At 42.2% G+C, this 17791-nt stretch overlaps 1 protein-coding gene across 10 annotated transcripts in view; it reads left to right on the forward strand.

Moving 5' to 3' along the window:
- ndst2a (N-deacetylase/N-sulfotransferase (heparan glucosaminyl) 2a) overlaps positions 1-17791 on the forward strand; it is a 139192-nt gene that overhangs the window by 77583 nt on the left and 43818 nt on the right. For 8 of the 10 annotated variants that reach the window (XM_017463574.3, XM_017463569.3, XM_017463568.3 and 5 more), the window contains one exon: positions 15373-15465. The exons of the other annotated variants lie outside the window; for them this stretch is intronic. The gene's annotated coding sequence lies outside the window, so the exon portion shown is untranslated. The remainder of the gene's footprint in view (positions 1-15372; positions 15466-17791) is intronic. 10 annotated transcript variants of the gene reach the window in all.

The raw sequence follows: 17791 nt of genomic DNA on the forward strand, positions 1-17791 counted from the left end.
TCTTCACTAAAGGTTCGTCTGAAAGTTGGAAGCACGCAGTTGAACAGGATGTCTTTGTATGCCGTAGCATTACGATTTCTCTTCTCTTCTAACGGAAGGAAGAGGTCCAAACCTGTTCCAGCATGACGGTGTCAGTCTGCACAAAGCGAGCTCCATGAAGACATGGTTTGATCAGGTTGAAGAACTCGAGTGGTCTGAACAGAGTCCTGACCTCAACCTCGCTGAAAACCTCAGGGCTGAACTGGAGAACTGCAAGTTAGCCCCTGACCTCCTCACCAGACATCGGTACCTGACCTCAAGATGTGAAAGATGTGCATTTTATTCTGAAAGCACTTACTGTCGCTTCACATTGACGTTAGAAGACCTGTGAATTCATAAGCCACTAGTTGGAGGGGGATGGTGGTCTCTTTGGTCAGTAATGGTCATGTAATGTAAATGGTCTGCACTTATATAGCGCTTTTATCCATAGTGCTTTACATTGTGTCTCACTCACCTATTCAGTTGTCAATTTAGGAGCTGATAATTTGACAGAAGCTGTCAAGCTTTTTGCTTCTGGTTTTTATGGTAAAATAGTTTTATTTTATACTCTCTCCCTTCTAGGATTTTCTTGTTAGCGATATTGGCATCTCTTCTTGTATACAAGTCTACAGATTAATAAGTATACACATTGTTTTTAAAATGCATTGCAGCTTCACATCGCACAGCTCAAACAATTTGAAGGGGCCCCTCATTTTGTGTGTGTGTGTGTGTGTGTGTGTGTGTGTGACTGACTGGTGGTGGGGTGGACTCGCCCATGCAGATTAATGAGCAGAAATAAAGCTGTGCGTGTGCCATTATGCATGTGAAATGCAGATTTGCTACTGTGGTTGTGCTTTATCCATCGAAGCATAGGGAAACATTTCCTGCAAATCCACTTCACGAGAGCGTCTTAGCTCTTCCACGTCATATGAACCTTCACGTACACTTCTTTTTATGAAGAATTGACTCGAGGAGTGAAGAACTGCATGCCTTTCTACCTTTCTTCTCCTCCACCTGAGTGGCAGTCATCCTGAGTTCTATATTCAGCATGTCATTGAGAATGACTGTGACATCCGTGTGTCTCGAGCGTCGTCTGATAGAGGTTGAGCAAGCATGCTCATCTCCAGGGCTGCATTCTTGAGTGACAGTCCTGCTTCAGGCCAGTGGGCTTATTCTTCTGTGGTCTGACACATGGAACCATATCTCCAAAGCCCTGCCACTCTCATACTGTTCTGTACTGAAATAAAGCTGCTCGTAAAGACGGCGAGGCTGAGAAACATGACAAAATTAAATGTGCCGAAAGAATATCCCTCATTGTGTCGGAGTGCAGAGTCCTTTCTCCTTACTCGAGTAGTGACCATGTTTAGTCGAGACTGATAACTTGATTACAGTGCAGCTTGTATCAAAATGTTTTAATATGCAAGTTGTGTAGCAGTAGAAGTGCTTTGTGTGTGTGTGTAATGTAGCAAAGCGTCAACACATTCTCTGTGGCTCAGAGGGTTCTCAGCAGGAAGCAGCATGCTGTGAGTGGAAAACCATAACGGCGTGCCATGTTTGACCCAGTCTTCACGCTCCACCGGAGATGTACACATTCACCTCCTCCTTAGCAGCGATGCAGGGAAACTGTGAGGCCATCCGCATAAAGAGCTCCAGCACCTGGCTCAGATAAAGGGTCCTTTAACTGCCGGATCACAGCTCTGAGACAATGCAGTGGCTTTGGATGCATGACAGGTGCGAGAGGAAAAGTGGCAGCTTTCTCCTAAGGTAAGCTTTAAGGCTGGTTTATGCCTAGTCTGAAATGTTTTGGAGAAAATGACATTCTGAAATCTGGGACATGGCCTTTCAGGACAGGAGGACGAGTTTGGCTCCTACGCAGGCCGTGCAGCAAACAAGGGCGGACTCATGGCCTGGTCTTATTTACACGGTCCATAGCTGGAACTTATTTGCATGGATCCGGCACTGCTGCTGCTTTTTTCTTTTAATACAGTTAAGCAAATCATTTTGTCCTGGTCAGTATCAAATTTTCAAAAACCAAAACTGTTTGTATGCATTTTTGCCAACTACGCTCTCTTAAATCTTGATCCAGAGATATTCATGGATGGTGAACACATCAGTGTGGTTAAGGAAACCAAATTCCTTGGAATAACTCTTCCCAGTAAACTGACTTTTATCCGTCACATAAAGATTTTAAAAGATAAATGTCTTAAAGCCATGAACATTTTAAAGGTTTTTTTTTTTTTTTTTTAGCTAAAACAAAATGGCTTGCAGAAAGTTCAGTTCTTTTAAAGCTCTACAGAACACTAATTCTATCATGGCTGTATAGTGTGTGGATCATCCAGGAAATCGTGTACGTCACCAACTCAAAGCAAACGCACTTTCTCTGGAGAACAGAAGAATCAAACTAGCCCTACGATATACAACAAAGAAAACCCAGCTTACCATCCTGTTTTCTCAACTCCTTCTTCAATCCTATACCAAAAAAAACCCAAGACATATCCAACATTTTGGACTACAGATCAAACCACATTTACCAAATCTCTTTAAATTTGTTGGAACTTTAAAAAAACCAACAATAATTTCAGACCTAACAAGAAACACAAAATCTTAAACCCACCCAAATGACTTTCAATAACAACTCCTCTACATTAGAGAAATATATCCATCACATACCCCTATATGTACAGGGGCACATCTGCATTCATGATCCACCACCATAAAAAAGGAATATCCATCCCCAACCACAGCTCAGTTTTTACAGCAGAGGCAAACACTACCGTCTTCACACTGGACTCAACATAAAAACTGTCTGATAATTACAGATTCAAAATCATGACTTCAAGCCATGTCATCCCTGAAAAATTATCACCCCACGCTTGTTACCTGGACACTGTGGAATCTTGGGAAATGAAGAAGCAGACCCTGCTGCAAAGGAAGCACTATCAGCAGATTTCAAAAAGTGTCCGATACCTCCCACTGACTTAAAACCATAATAAACCCGTATATTAACAACACAGTGCAAACTGAGTGGGACCGGTGTACCATGAACAAACTCCATGAAATCAGCACTATTGTTGGCAAAAGAAACGTTTCTCTGTTTTCAAATCGCTGGGACCAGATCGTCTACACCCGCTGTCGAGTAGGTCTCTCCAGAATGACTCAAGTTTTTAATATTAGGAGATTCGCCAACATGTACCTTCAGCCAGAATCCATTATCCTCGAAACATGTTTTATTAGACTGTACTGGTCTTAACCCCCTGAGAAAGCTTTTTTTTTTTTCTTTCTTTCTTTTCTTTCCTTTTCCCTCAACACTCTGGAAGAAATTCTAAACTAATTAATTTTTAAGTCAGACCTAACACAATTGTAGAATTTTTAGGAAAAATATATTTTTAAAAACCTTATATAGAGTTTCTTGGACATTTCTTGCCATGAAAATAGCCGTAGACGCTGGTATGGCGTTAAAAAACAAACAAACAAAGATCTTTTTAATGGATGATTTATTCTGTCACCTCCCGTCCAAAAAATCCAATCAGCGCAGTCGGTTCAGATCATGCGCTTATGTTTATAATGTAGTCATTTTTAAGATGTCCCAAATTACCAAACACAGTTTGGTTCATAGACTTAATCGCCTATTATGTTTCGCACTGACGAGTTGTTCTGATGCCTTCTCAATTCTTATTGAGAAGATTGCAATTCACATATTCACCCATCACATATCTGGCAACGATACGATATAAATGCGAGTGTTTTAGAATGACATTTGTCATATGCAAACCTTTGCTGATCGGGTTAGGCTACATTTCAGGCTTTTTTGATGGCATCGTGTCCATCTATCCATCCATTTTCTTTACTATTTATCCTACACGGGGTCATGGGGAGCATGGATCCTATCCCGGGGAACTCAGGGAACAAGGCTGGGGACACCCTGAACGGGGTACCAATCCATCACAGGGCAAAATCGCACACTACAGACAATTTGGAAATGGCAGTCAGCCTACAAGTCATGTCTTTGGACTGGGGGAGGAAACCGGAGGACCCGGAGAAAACCCCCGAAGCAGGGGGAGAACATGCAGACTCCGCTCACACAGGGCGGAGGCGAGATTCAAACCCCCAACCTCGGAGGTGTGAGGCGGATGTGTAATGTAATGTCATGTCATGTAATTCAGAACTCAACAGGTTACTTAGGCTGTGTAGTAAACCAAATATTTAACTCGTTAAAATTCAGTTGTGCACCTGGATTTAGAGAAGTTTATGGGGAAATTGCAAGGATAACCCGATGAAGTTGCACAGCTACATCTTTAGTTACTTGATTAAAAAGTAATAATGCTGCTACCTTGCTGCCGGGGAATGCAGATCAGTTAATAGGGATTGGTCAGTGGTAAAATACTACTACAAGTAGCAAAGCTGGCGAGGATGACCATTGCAAACTGCCTTGCCCTGACTATCTGATGGCTTCACAACAGAGCAAAAATGCAGCCTTTTACTGTGTGTGCAGAGTTGTCACAGATTCCCAAAGTCTCACACACAATCGCCCACTCTTTATCCCTCAGGCAGCAATCATGTTGTACAGCTCCACAGAGACCGACACACACGCATCAAAAGGAGAAGCGTTCACTTTGAGCTTCCTGCCTTTTTCCCCTCACTCGTTTAACAGACACACATGATTCAGACATGGTTGCTCCTTGTGGTTAGCTGCATACTTTTTCCTGTCCGTGCTCCCGTTTCTGTGCTTGATCACAATTCTGAGGAACACACACTAACAGAGAAATTGGTAAGTGTATGTGCTGCCTCCAGCATTAAGATGGATTAGCATTAATCTGTGTGTAAAGCAGCAGGCCTCTGGGAGCCAGTATTTACTGTGCTGTGCAGCATTGTGTAGGGGCAAAACCTCAATGAATATTTTAGGTAATCCTCCATCCCATGGGCTCTGCTGTTCTGCACCTCCACAGCCTGTGGCTGTTCTCTCCTTCTGTGCGTGGTTTACACGGGGCCTGTTGCAACAGCCGGAGCTGCCTGGATCACTTTCCTGTTCCGCCTGAAGCTCGCACAGGAAGACTGTCACATACATCCACTGCTTTACGTCAGTCTGTCCTGCCTGCTTTCTTTGCCCGCCTGTCTTCCTTTCTCTTCCCAGACACTGATTATATGCTAAAATGGGCTTCTCCGGTGTTGCAGCCTCAGGGCATGATTTGAACGGGACTGACTAAGAAGGCTGAGCTTGTTTAGGTGGCATTAGTTAAGGGGACACCTCCCAAGCTAATGAGGGGCTGTCAGGAGAGCGCAAGTCCACATTGGCTTTGAAGGGTCAAATGTCACTTGGACAGGAATTCCTCGGAGGCTAAGAAGCCAGGTGCAGTCTTTCCTCTTTCTTGAGCTGGCGCATTGCTCATTATTAACTCTCTTTCTCCACCTCAGAACATTGTCTGCCTGAACCGCGAGGCTAAATTAAGGTTTGCTGCAGTAATAGAAGCTCACAAAGGCATTCTGTGGGTCTCATCTGTTGTGGTGGCAGAGCCATGCCGTGTGTGTGTGTGTGTGTGTGTGTGTGTTGCTTGTTCCGCTCATCTGAGATATATTGCTGTCTGTGTGTTTGGCCACAGGTGCTGTGGCGTGGCGGGGCACATTTTTCAGCACCTGAATGGCCTTGTCGCAGTCACAAACAGATGTGCTCCGGAAACTTCCTCTCCTATTAATCTCTGTCTCCATCACTTCCTTACCTGCATCTCTCTAGCCCTCCTGCTTGCTATGTTTCCGCTTGCAGTGTGTGTGTTTTAAAGAGCATAAATGAATGTGAACTAGCAAATGAGCTGGAACCGAAGTACAGAAATATAGTGCTTTGTTTGTTAGCATAAGGCATTGAGGTGTGTGTGTGTGTGTGTGTGTGTGTGTGTGTGTGTGTGTGTGTGTGTGTGTGAGAGAGTACATGTTGTTTGCATAGGGTTGTTTGTCTCTAAAACTTTGGACTCTGAGTGTTCACCTTGCTGATGGCATGCACTCCAAATGCCTCTGTTTTTAACTGAATCGGCTGTGCTTTTTCTACCCATCTGTCATATCTGCATGAACGCAGTGATGAGATGAAATCATGCGCGTTAGTTCATCTGGTCAGCTTCTTGTTGATTGACAACCTGAGATTATGGTGCAATTATGAAGTACAACCTCCTATATAATCTCACGTACCATTAAATGCTTCCTAAAGCCTGCTCACAGCTAAAACATGAAAAATCATGAAAATGAACACTTTCTTTCCGTGAACACCTGCTGACTGAGACCAACCGTACCATGCTGCAGTGACGCTTCATTTTTCCTTTCTTTTTTTTTTTTACCCGCAGTGAAAATGATGCAGTGAAAATATCATTAATTGGCAAAAGAATAAGCTTTTATCCATGTGATGCACAGCATGTGCCGTCATCAGACAACATTGTTACCGAGGGATTCTTGTATCTGAAGACAAAGTAGCACACAAAAAAGCAAACCTAAAGGGAACTGTTTGTCTGTGCCGATAAATTGTGCTTAATGGGAACAGTCAGTGCAGGCTTGTGGGTAAAATGCACTTTTGATGGCAGCAGCAGTTTTAGCATTATGATATTTTGATATACCAATATATCGGTTTCCTTCTTTTTAATAAAGTCATCATTAATGTTGCTTGTGGATGCTGCATATGGTTTTTTTTTATTTTATTATTATTATTTTAAATAAATGTTGTCCCCGATCGTTTTTAGATGATAAAGTGTGTATCATGTTCAATCTGGAGGATATTTTGGACTTGGAGTTTTGTTCAAAAATGTTTGCATCAGCAACCAGGAGCATAACCTGGCCTGGGGGGCTGCAGCCCCAAAGATATTTTCTTTAGCCCCGGATAATTCTCTACTTGGTAAATGGTCTGCACTTATTTAGCGTTTTGTTTAACCTTAGCGGTTCCAAAGCGCTCTACACTGTGTCTCATTCACCCATTCACACACACTCTCACACCAATTGGTAACAGAGCTGCTACGCAAGGCGTTAGCTTGCCATTGGGAACAACATTGGGGTTCAGCGTCTTGCCCAAGGACACTTCGGCATGTGGAGTCATGTGGGCCGGGAATCGAACCTCCAAGCCTACGATTAGTGGACAACCCGCTCTACCACCTGAGCCATAGCCACTTGGAGCGGTTTGCCACTATTTAACTGAAAGTCAGTAAAAGAAGACGGCGTGTTGTAATCTAATATCTTATATGAACAAGGCGAGACCGATTAGACAGGATTTACAGGAAAATATGTGGAAACATTCATGTCTTATAGTCTGACAGTCTCTCAATTCTGCCAAATGCTAGCTCTCATTCAGTGTGAGGAAAAATGGATATACAAAGATTTTTTTTTTTTTTTTTTTTTTTTTTTTTTTTTAAACCAGTAAATGGGTTGAAACTGAAACAGTAACATCCTCTCTTGCTGAGCAGGAAACAAGGTGTGTAAATGTCTGTATGAGTTCCAGTTCACGTGAACATGATATGAGCAGAGCAGAAGGAAAGATCATGTACTTTGCATGGCTGTGTAGCAGCTAAACCCATACAATGATAGCTTAGTTGTGCCTCCCCTTGGCTAGCGACACCAAACTAGCCTAGTTAGAAAAGTTTTATATTTCATCTGTTTGTTTTATGATAAGTCGGACTTTTTCCGATCACGTCATATGTTGACAGCTAAGTTACCACAGCTTGCATAAAATAAAACTTAGGGTGCTAGTTGAGCTGGAAAAAAAAACATGGAGAAGAATCTGGAATCAGCCCCGGATGATTAACAGTCCATCTAACGCCCCTGTCAGCAACACCAGGTGGCTGCATTCTGGCAAAATAAGCAGTCATAATTGAGTCATTTCTGAAGTATGCCATGTGCATTTGATTTGCCCATTAGAAGTGTTTGGACTTGTAATGTTAGCATTTACAGACTACACCCAACTGAAAAGAACACTGTTATACACCAATCAGCCATGACGTTTAAAACCGCCTATTGTCAGTCCCCCTTGTACCGCCAAAACAGCTCTGACCCGTTGACTCCACAAGACCTCTGAAGGTGTGCTGTGCTATCTGGCACCAAGATGTTAGCAGCAGATCCTTTAAGTCCTGTAAGTTGAGAGGTGGGACCTCCATGGATCAGACTTGTTTGTCGAGCTCATCCCACAGACGCTCAGTGGGATCGAGATCTGGGGAATTTGGAGGCCGAGTCAACACCTTGAACTCTGTCATGTTCTTCAAACCATTCCAGAATAATTTACGCAGCGTGGCAGGACACATTAACTGGAGTCCCTTTGGAACTCTCTTCTTCTCGAACTTGGGGAAGCTCAGACCTTTTGGCATTTTTAAAGCTCAACTCAAGACGTACTTTTTTAAACTTGCATTTGACTTCTGATGTCTACTTTATTATTGTTGTTATTCTTATTAACTTTTGTAATTATTTTTTTCTGTGTACTGCTTATTTTGCGTACAGCACTTTGAGATTCTGCTTTTAAAGGTGCTCTTTAAAATAGTTTATTATTATTATTATTATTATTATTATTATTATTATTATCCTGCTGAAAGAAGCCACTGCCATTAGGGAATACAGATGACATGAAGAGGTGCACTTGGTCTGCAGCAATGTTTAGGTAGGGAGTATGTGTCAAAGTAACATCCACATGAACACCAGGACCCAAGGTTTTCCCAGCAGAACACTGCCCAGGGCATCATACTGCCTCCGCCGATTTGCCTTCTTCCTGTATTGCACCCTGGTGCCTAAGAGAACCAACTGTTCACTTGCTACCTAATACAGGTGCATCGCAAAAAATTTGAATGTCGTGGAAAAGTTCATTTTTTCCTGTCATTTAATCCAAAAAGTGGAACTTTCATATATTCTCGATTCATTACACATAGTGAAATATTTTGAGATGCACTTGTATATCAAACCCCTTGACAGGCGCCAGTGTAATGAGATAGTGTTCTTCACTTATCAACTGTTGTTGTGACTTATCAGTGAATAGTTATGCAACGCATAGAAAAGTTTCTCTTATGTGTTTCTCTTTTATTTCGCCGGCCTTTTACACATTTTATATTTTTCTCTTTAATGTAGCACACTCTAATATCGCTCTAATTTCACGTAATTCATGTTAGGATTCAGAATAAGATATTTTATTATTGTTGTTTGTTTGTTTGTTTGTTTGTTTGTTTGTTTGTTTAAGCAAGCCCTAAATGGACTGTTCCAGGTATACCTTTGTGTAAATACAGCTTCTAGGCCCCAAAAATGAAAACAATCTTTGATTGCAAGTATTCTTTGGGAATGAGCGCATCTTGTATCCTGTGTTTTGAATGATTTGTGTGTATGTACGTCTGCAAATGTTATTGTGTAAAGCATTTGTGAGCAGTAGCTGGTGTCGTTGTTCCATATCCAAGCTGCAGCATTCAGGACAGTCACTGTTTCCCGCAGGAGCTCACTAAAGAGCCGAGTGTCATGTGGCCAGGGCTGCAGCACGGACAGACCGAACTACTCGAATATCTGATCCTCTGAGACCTTGTTTCAGCGCTTTGCTCCACACACCACAATCCGCAAAGGATCATAGTCACATGGGCCGTGTCTGTGTGGATGTCCAAGTTTTGTGTTTTGATGCTCGTTTCGAGTTAATCAAAGAAGCCAGAAGTTACGTGGTGATGGATGAATAGACCTCTTATCTGCTGGACTGAGGCTTTCAGCAGGCAGCAAAGCACTTCCTCACTTCCTGCGCTGCTATCGTCTCTGCACGTCCCTGCAAGGACATATAGACTGAAAGTGCCATTAGCCTTATCTCCTAAATGGTCCTTTTTATTTTTCCTTCTCTGCAAATTAAATTTGCAGCTGCGTCACAAATTGTGCCGGACAAGTACCCATGTCTCTAAATATTCATGTGGTGTTGTGTGTAGATATTTAGCCTTTTGTTGACCAAATGTCCCCATAATCATGGGAATTTCTGACCTTGTAGGGTCATCGAGCTGGTCTCCGTAAAGAAGGACTGCAACGATTACAAAATAATACAGCTTTCATTTGAAACCCCAGAAAAGGCACGCAGTTCCATTTTGGGTTTTGAAGTTAGGTTTACATGTTGGCATAACTTTATTTAGCAGCCATACCCATGTCACAAGAACAATAATTTGTATGTGTGGCTAGGGATTGTTAAAGAAGTCATTGTTTTGTGTCTGTTAGCTGGGGAGCAGTCATCCCACAGCTGTTACTCACAAAAGAACCTTCGTTTTCTTGTGCTTTGGAAGGTGTAAAATGCGGCTGCTGGGTTGAAAGCCTCGGCTTGATGGAAAGTTCTGGAAGGAATTTGATTGAGTCAATCAGGAAAGCTGGGTCAGAGGTCAGCTATTATGTCTATGATGAATTCACCTGTCTTTGTCCAGAGTCGTTTGTGGGGTTTTTCTGAGGTGGCACTCTGTCTTTGGCTGTCACAATGACACAAGTTTCAATGTCTTGTCCTTGTCCTTGCGCTCCATTATTTATTAGTTGTGCTGAAAATTGACAGGTCTTCAGTCCGCCAGCAGACGTTACAGTGTACGACGCGATGCAGAGATCATGATACAGTCTGAAGCACTCGGTATCATTGCAACCGCAGGACAGAAGCCTCATACACGCTGTACTTCCTGGGCTTCAGTGTTGCAGGCAGTTTATGGACTGTGTATGTATGAGAAGCCTCATACACGCTGTACTTCCTGGGCTTCAGTGTTGCAGGCAGTTTATGGACTGTGTATCGTACTGCAATGCCCTTGAGCAAGGGATTTATGAAGGCCATCAATTTGATGGCATGCTGTTAATCCTTAAACCTTTATTTATCCACAGTAGGCCTGACCATAGACCACTTCTCACTCTTTTCTGCCAAAGCTGCCATGTTGAAGTGTGGAAAGTGGCAGATGGGTCATGTTGCAACACCTCTGGAAAAGCCTCAGGTTATAAGTAACTTGTTCAGTTGCATAATGATTAGATGATCTGCTGAACCTAGAGTTCCCTCTTGTGTCTCCATCATGTCCTGGTTTTTGAACTGAAGCTCTAACTTGCTGTATGTAGGCTGTAGTATATTATATTCCTGTGAAATTATCCCTCTTGGATACAAGTCCAAGGGACTTCTTGCCCCTTTTATAAAACCTTTTCCGAGGTGCCAACATTTATAGTTTAGGTGTGGCATTTATGATTTTTGATCCCTTGTTTTCATGATACGGAGGTCACTTGAAAAGTCAACTTTTCAGGTAAAACAATGCGCAGACCAATCACAAGTAAGATTTACTCAAATGGAAAGAATGTGGGGTGTGAAAGAGACAGATTTAATCTCCTAGCAGTTACTTTTGCTTTTCTCCGACTTTATTTAGCTGAACTTTGACCTGTGAATTTATGTGCTTTAGTTTTGTGAGCTAGTAGAAAGTAGTGATGACATCAGAAGAAAGAAAAAAATCGCCATTGAAACACGCTCGGGCTTTTGTGGTAATCTTTGTTTCCCTCATCGTCTCCTAAGATTTCCTTGCTAGCGAAGTTGGTGCTTCTGACTTTTCCTTTAAAGCTTTCTCCTCCTAAAGCCACGTTTTTCTTCAGACTTCATTATCATTGCTTGTGTATTGTTTTCTGCAGCGTTTGTGTTTTCACACTAACGCTTTCCCGTTGAGTGATGCTTGACGTCTCTGATAAACCCTCAGATTTTGTGAGTGGAAAAACAAGCTAATCTTGGCCCTTCTCCATTACAGTAAAGGATTTAAACTTAAACAACCTTATTTTGTTACTTTCAAGGATTTATTGAGGCGCATAAAATCTATTTGCAGATTTTAGCTTCCTGCCAACGGTGGACGTGGTGGCGCTTGTGTTCTGTCTGGCATCCAAAGAGGGGGGAAAAAAACATCCCCGTTCTTCCCAAAAGCAAATGAGCCTCATAAAGTTTGTGATAAACTGGTGGTATGTGCCACAGGGCATGGATGCTCCCTTTGTTTTACCTTTCAGTGTGCTAAAGAACCCCCATGCTGAAAAATAAAAGTTAATACTGCCCCAGAGTGAGCACAGCAGTGCTGTAAGGATTACATCCAAATAGACTATGACCATCGAACGGACCGATGAGCTCACAGTTCAGATTAGTTTTCTGAAAAGCCGCTGCTTGTCCAGCTTCTCAGAGAGTTTGAATTAAGCCAGAGTGATGCAGAGCGTTTGTTGGGATTAGGAGATGAGATGACAACAGTGCTGCACTTTTAAAGGATTGTCTGTTGGCTCTGTCTCCAGTGCCTCCACTCCTGTCTTTGTACTGGGGATGATGAAATGCTATTTGAGAGGCTGAGTGCTTCTTTGGGGATCTGATAGAATTGCAGGTCTTATCTCTCCCTTCTGATGCCTAGCAGACACACAAATGCCTATCAGGTAGAACTCCTTCCTCCATCTGTTCAAATAATGCAATTAAATTGTGCTTTACTTTTAAACGCTGCTGCTTTTTAGGTGTTTTACCTGCTTCCTCTATTCTAACTTGCTTTTGATGTGGGCGCAACTAGGAGTTTGTGCTTGTTGCCAGTGCTGCCGTGATTGGCGGTGCCATCGAGTGTAGACCCCCAAGTCCTCCTGGGTTCCTGTGCCCTGGTCGCCCCACGTGGCCCGGGCTCTGATTGGAGCCAGTACTCGGCTAATAACATGTCACTGCGAGTGTTACGTTGTAAGGGGAATTTCTGCTGTTGCTTTTCCCAGTCCGCTTGTCTTTTCATGAGCTAGTGAGAAATGGTCTGAAGTAGCTGACAGGGCAGCTGCAGGCTTCTGGCCCTGCACAGGCCACAATAAATATAATCATTTTCTAATCTTCTTTTCTGTCATTGGACTTGGAACTGTGCAGCACTTTCTCCATCCCCTGATGTTTCCTGTCCGGTTGTAGTTTCGGACTCGTTCATATAATGCCACAGAATCCGTCTAGTGAGACTTATGGCCAAACCAGACGTAGCCCAAGATTCTGCAACAACAAACCATACACAGTAATAATAATGATAATAGTAGTAATAATAATAATAAAACCTAAAAAACAATATGACTGCCAAAATACCCAACATGTAGCCGGGAAAGCGAAGTATTCGTGTCATTTGAAATAGTTACAGTTCACTCTTTTCCTACGTGTGCCCATTTGCTTCTGTTAAGTTACAAGATGCTCACAGGAAAGGGACGTAATAGCATCACTTACCAAGATCCAACCACATGAGTTAGTCTGACAGCAGATTTACTGAGTCACAGATGTTCTTACATGAATCAGAACGCACTAATCAGTATCAGACAGCTTACAGTATGCTTACGAAAAAGTGCTCGAGAGACAAATTCAGACTTAAGCGGTTTATCAGCGTAGTCACGATGGGATGCAGCTGCTCCACAACAGACAGTGCTAAAAATGACCCTCATTACTAACAGAAGAGTCACCCAACCCTAAATTGCCTGTGACTAGTTTGTAAATAAAATTAAAGCGCAAGCAAAAATGTGTCTGTGGTCTGTGGTGCTATGGTGCTAGTAATAGTCCTATTGAGTCAACATGATCTGTCAGGTGTTCACAGGAAGTGTTTATTCCTAGAGACACTAAAGCCTTTTTTATTCCTAAAGCTCAGTAATGTGCTAGTTGACAATGTGATGCTGAGAACATATTGATCCAGAGTAGCTTGAAGCTTTATTATCTGATTTATAGGCACCATTTCTACTCATTTATCCAATCAGCATGGCACTCCAGTGGCTAAAAGATTTCAGGTTTTTATATATATATATATATATATATATATATATATATATATATATATATATATATATATATATATATATATATATATATATATATATATATATATATATATATATTTTCAGGTTTCATATAGGTCTGAATTCAGGCGAAAAGGTGTGCAGTTGAGCTCCTGTCTGGAGCAGAGACGAGACAGGATCCAGGTGATTGTGTGGGAGAATTAGATGGATGGAGGAGAGACTGATTGGAGAGAGGGAGGGAGAGAATGCGGAGGATAGCTGTTAGTGTTGGTGTTCTGTGACTGCTGATGGCCTCAGTTTGTTTTGCCTTAGTATCAATATTAGGATAAGCACTGGAGGGTGGAACATAGCTCTCACTGGGAGTCGGACACTGTGTGTGTTGGGGCACATGTTTTTTTTGTTTGTTTTTTTTTAAACAAAAACGGCAGCTTTATTTTAAAAATAGGAAAAAGGTTTCTTTTTAGTTACTGAGGTTTAGGTTATGGTTAGTTTTTGGTGAAGGCAGATCGTTAAATAGCTGCAGTCATAATCAGTAGAACGTCCTCACAAAGATAGTAGGCTGGGGTGTGTGTGCGCGCGCAAGAGCTGGGGTAACTGACTTTTGAAGCATTCCTCTTAGCCTGATGAATTAAATGGCTGCTTTTCAGTGTTGTGTAGCTGTGACTGATATCTAGAAGTTACACATGTGGGTGGCTTGCAGTGACATGTTTCCTTGCTCTTGCTCGCTCGCTCTCTCACTCTCTCTCTCTCTCGCTCTCTCCGTGTGTGTGTGACTGGTCGTTGGTCTCCTCACATTTTTGTGTGTGTGCTGTCAGCCTGTCCTCAGGAAAAATCTGCTGTCTCCCTGGGCTCCATTAAACTTTAAAACCTCGTTCCATGTCAGCAAGTACAAAGGACCCTCCCGTGTGTCCTTTGTCATGTTTTCTACCATCACCACCCCCCCCTCTCTGTGTGTACCCCTGTCTCTTCTTCCTCTTCTTGACCGTGTGTGCTGTGGAATAAAACTGCTAGCTGTAATGGAGCCCCAGGACACCAGATGCACATTGGATATTGTGCACGCTTACCACAGAAGTGCCTCAGTCCCTGAGAGCTTTTCTCCATCCACCCCTGTCTTCACACACGCTCGCACGGTCTCTCTGTCCTCCTGCTTTCGTTGGAACCTTCTGTGTACCACCGGAAATTCTGCTTTGTGTGTGTGTGTTAACTAGACTAGAATTCCAACACAAATCCCAGACAGATCGTTCTCATGCTCCTCTCAATCAATTTCCACTCTCTGTGGGCCTGTCTGCTCTCTGTGCATGCGTGCATTCGTGAGTGTATGAGCACACGTGTGTGTGTGTGTGTGTTGAGTATGTGTGTGCGTGTGTGCTGGATCAAACTGCATAAAATGAGCTCAGTGGCTAATTGGGAAGAGGGGTGGTGTTGATTCTCAGTTGATACACCGTGTTACCCACGTCACCCCAGTGTGTTTGTCTGTAGGTCAGAGTCTAGGAGAGAAGACAACGCGCGCACACACACACACACGCACATCTCCCAAATGAAGGAGAGAGCAAATATTGACTGCCTGGTGGCACAGCTACACAGAGAGTCATCTGTCAAAGCCTAACCTTACTGTCCCTTCTGTCCTCATTACAGAAACCTGGATTTATTGCACATTTTTTTACACAATTAGAGGAGAAGCTGATGGATTAAGTGACTGACCAAAAGGAGCTCCGTCCACAGCAAGAAGTAAGGGTCGTACTCTTCTAACACTCCTTTGTTTTATATAACTATGTAACTATCCTTTAGTGTCTTTCTCCTCATGTGTGTATGTACTTGGCCTTGTCCCTTCCTAACCTGTGTGTTGTCCCTGTCTTTTGTTTCACTGCGTGCTGCTCGTCAGTGTTTCCTCTGCATCGCCGTCCAGAGCCTGGTGTACTGGTGGCTGAGATGGATGACTAAAGCAATAAGCTCATCCCTCATCTTTTAGATGTGATGAAGATCAAGATATTTTATGCTCTAAGTGACTCTTTCAGTGAATTATAGTGTCTATCGATCTTTCTGATCATCAATCAGTAGCACTGTATATATAGCCACGGTCTTGTGTAACTCTGCTTCAAGCTGAACTTTGAGCTGTTCTTCGTTTCTTCTAATGACTAACATTCAAACAGGTGTGATTTTTGTTGTGTTTTTTTTTTTGGAGAAGTTAAAGAAATACCATAGCAGTTATCATTCAAAGTGCTATCCATCACATAGTATGTGTAGTTGTATTGGAAAAGAAACTTCAACTCATTACTGTGAAGAGAATAGAAAGACCCTTTACTCAGAACCTTTAATGAAGGGCTAAAGGCACCTGTTGGAGCGGTCAATAAACTTTTACTCAAGATTCATTTTATAGAAGCTTTTCGGTGAATTGGTCGTGAAGAACAGGCGTTCGTAACCTGCTGGACGCGTCGTGGTCGCAGGCTGGTGCGTAAAAAAAAAAAAAAAAAGTCCAATACCTTGCATACACCAATCAGAATAAAGTATGGATAATGCCACCACATCCAAGCCATAGAAGATAAGCTAATGTTGATTATGCTGATTAACAGACAAACGTGATCAGCTGTTGTACCACAGCGATGTGTGCTGGGGGCAGTGACACAGTTTTAACTCAAAAAAACAGGGTTGCTCTGAGAAGGTCTTTAAGGGGCTTTCACATTGGCAGTTTAGTACAAAATAGAGCACAATTTGCATAATGTGACCTGGAAACTGAATCCGAGACTACCTGTAGGAGGTTTTAGGAGTTCGGTTTCACTGGAACCGAAACCTGGTTCTTCTGATTGTGAACGTACTCGGGTCTGCACTAGTTCAGAAAGTAAAGTAACCTAGGCATGTTTTTTAGCTGAAGACATCATTAGTTTCCCACGTGTACCATGAGTGGCCGGGGAACGTTGTGGGACACAGAAGAGGTCCGCTGCTGTACATAATATATCTGCTGTGCATAATAGCATATATATATATATATATATATATAATATATATATATATATATATATATATATATATATATATATATATATATATATATATATATATATATATATATATATATTAAAGTAAAGTAAATTGGGTTTTGTTTCCAAGTCCAGGTAAACATGTAAATAATTATTATTGAGCCACTCCTGAATGGTGCAATGGAAAAACATGCATGCTGTTATCACTTCAAATCCTGACCATGCCATGGTCATCTGTTAGCTGGGAATGTAAGAGAGTAATTGGCCCTGCACTCTAAGTCGGAAGGAGTGTGTTACTCTCTCACCTGTCATATATGCAGAAGAGGACAGGTAACACCTTTTCTCTGAGCCTTTCAGCTGCACTGTGACACAGCACGAGCAGCAGGAAGATGCAGCTGGCAGGCTTTAGGTGCTTTGGAGGAAGCACATGTTAGACCTTCAAACTGTCATGTGATAGAGGAGAGCTTGTGGGAATTGTCACTAAAATTGTGAGAAATCAGGACTAAAAAAATATTTGAAATTGCTTCTTGACATCCAGTGAAATTAGTCTGCACCGAAAGTTATGAGGTTCATTCTGTTCTGTTGAATTTGGTACTTTTTACTACTTCTTCTTTTTTCCTTTTTTTTTCATTTAAGTACATTTCAGTTAATTATTCGTGTGGACCAGTAGGAAGAAGTTTGTTCTCTCCAGAGATCCAAACAACAAAGTGCTTATGTCTTTTACCTGAAATTCCTCCCACTCTTACCTGAGAAACACAAAAGCAATTACCCTTAATTCAGTCTGTCTTCAGTAAACCCTGTTCTTATTATGGCTGCTGTTTTTAAAAGTGCAGGCCACAAAGAGACAATCAGCAAACGGCGATAGGGTCGACTGAGATAAAAACTTGATTTGCTGTTATTTGTCTGGTATCTCTCACATCAGTCCAGTCTTGTGTTGGCCCATGTTGTTTGTCAGATTGCTGTTTTTAGAGTTACTTAGTCTGCTATTTCGTCAGTGCCAAAACATTTCACTCGACCCCAGTCTCTAATCTGTTGTTTCTTGATGCCTCTTTGTTAATGAGCCCTTATCTCTCTGGGGG

Source organism: Ictalurus punctatus, chromosome 3 (assembly GCF_001660625.3).
Source record: "Ictalurus punctatus breed USDA103 chromosome 3, Coco_2.0, whole genome shotgun sequence".
Lineage (NCBI taxonomy): Eukaryota > Metazoa > Chordata > Actinopteri > Siluriformes > Ictaluridae > Ictalurus > Ictalurus punctatus.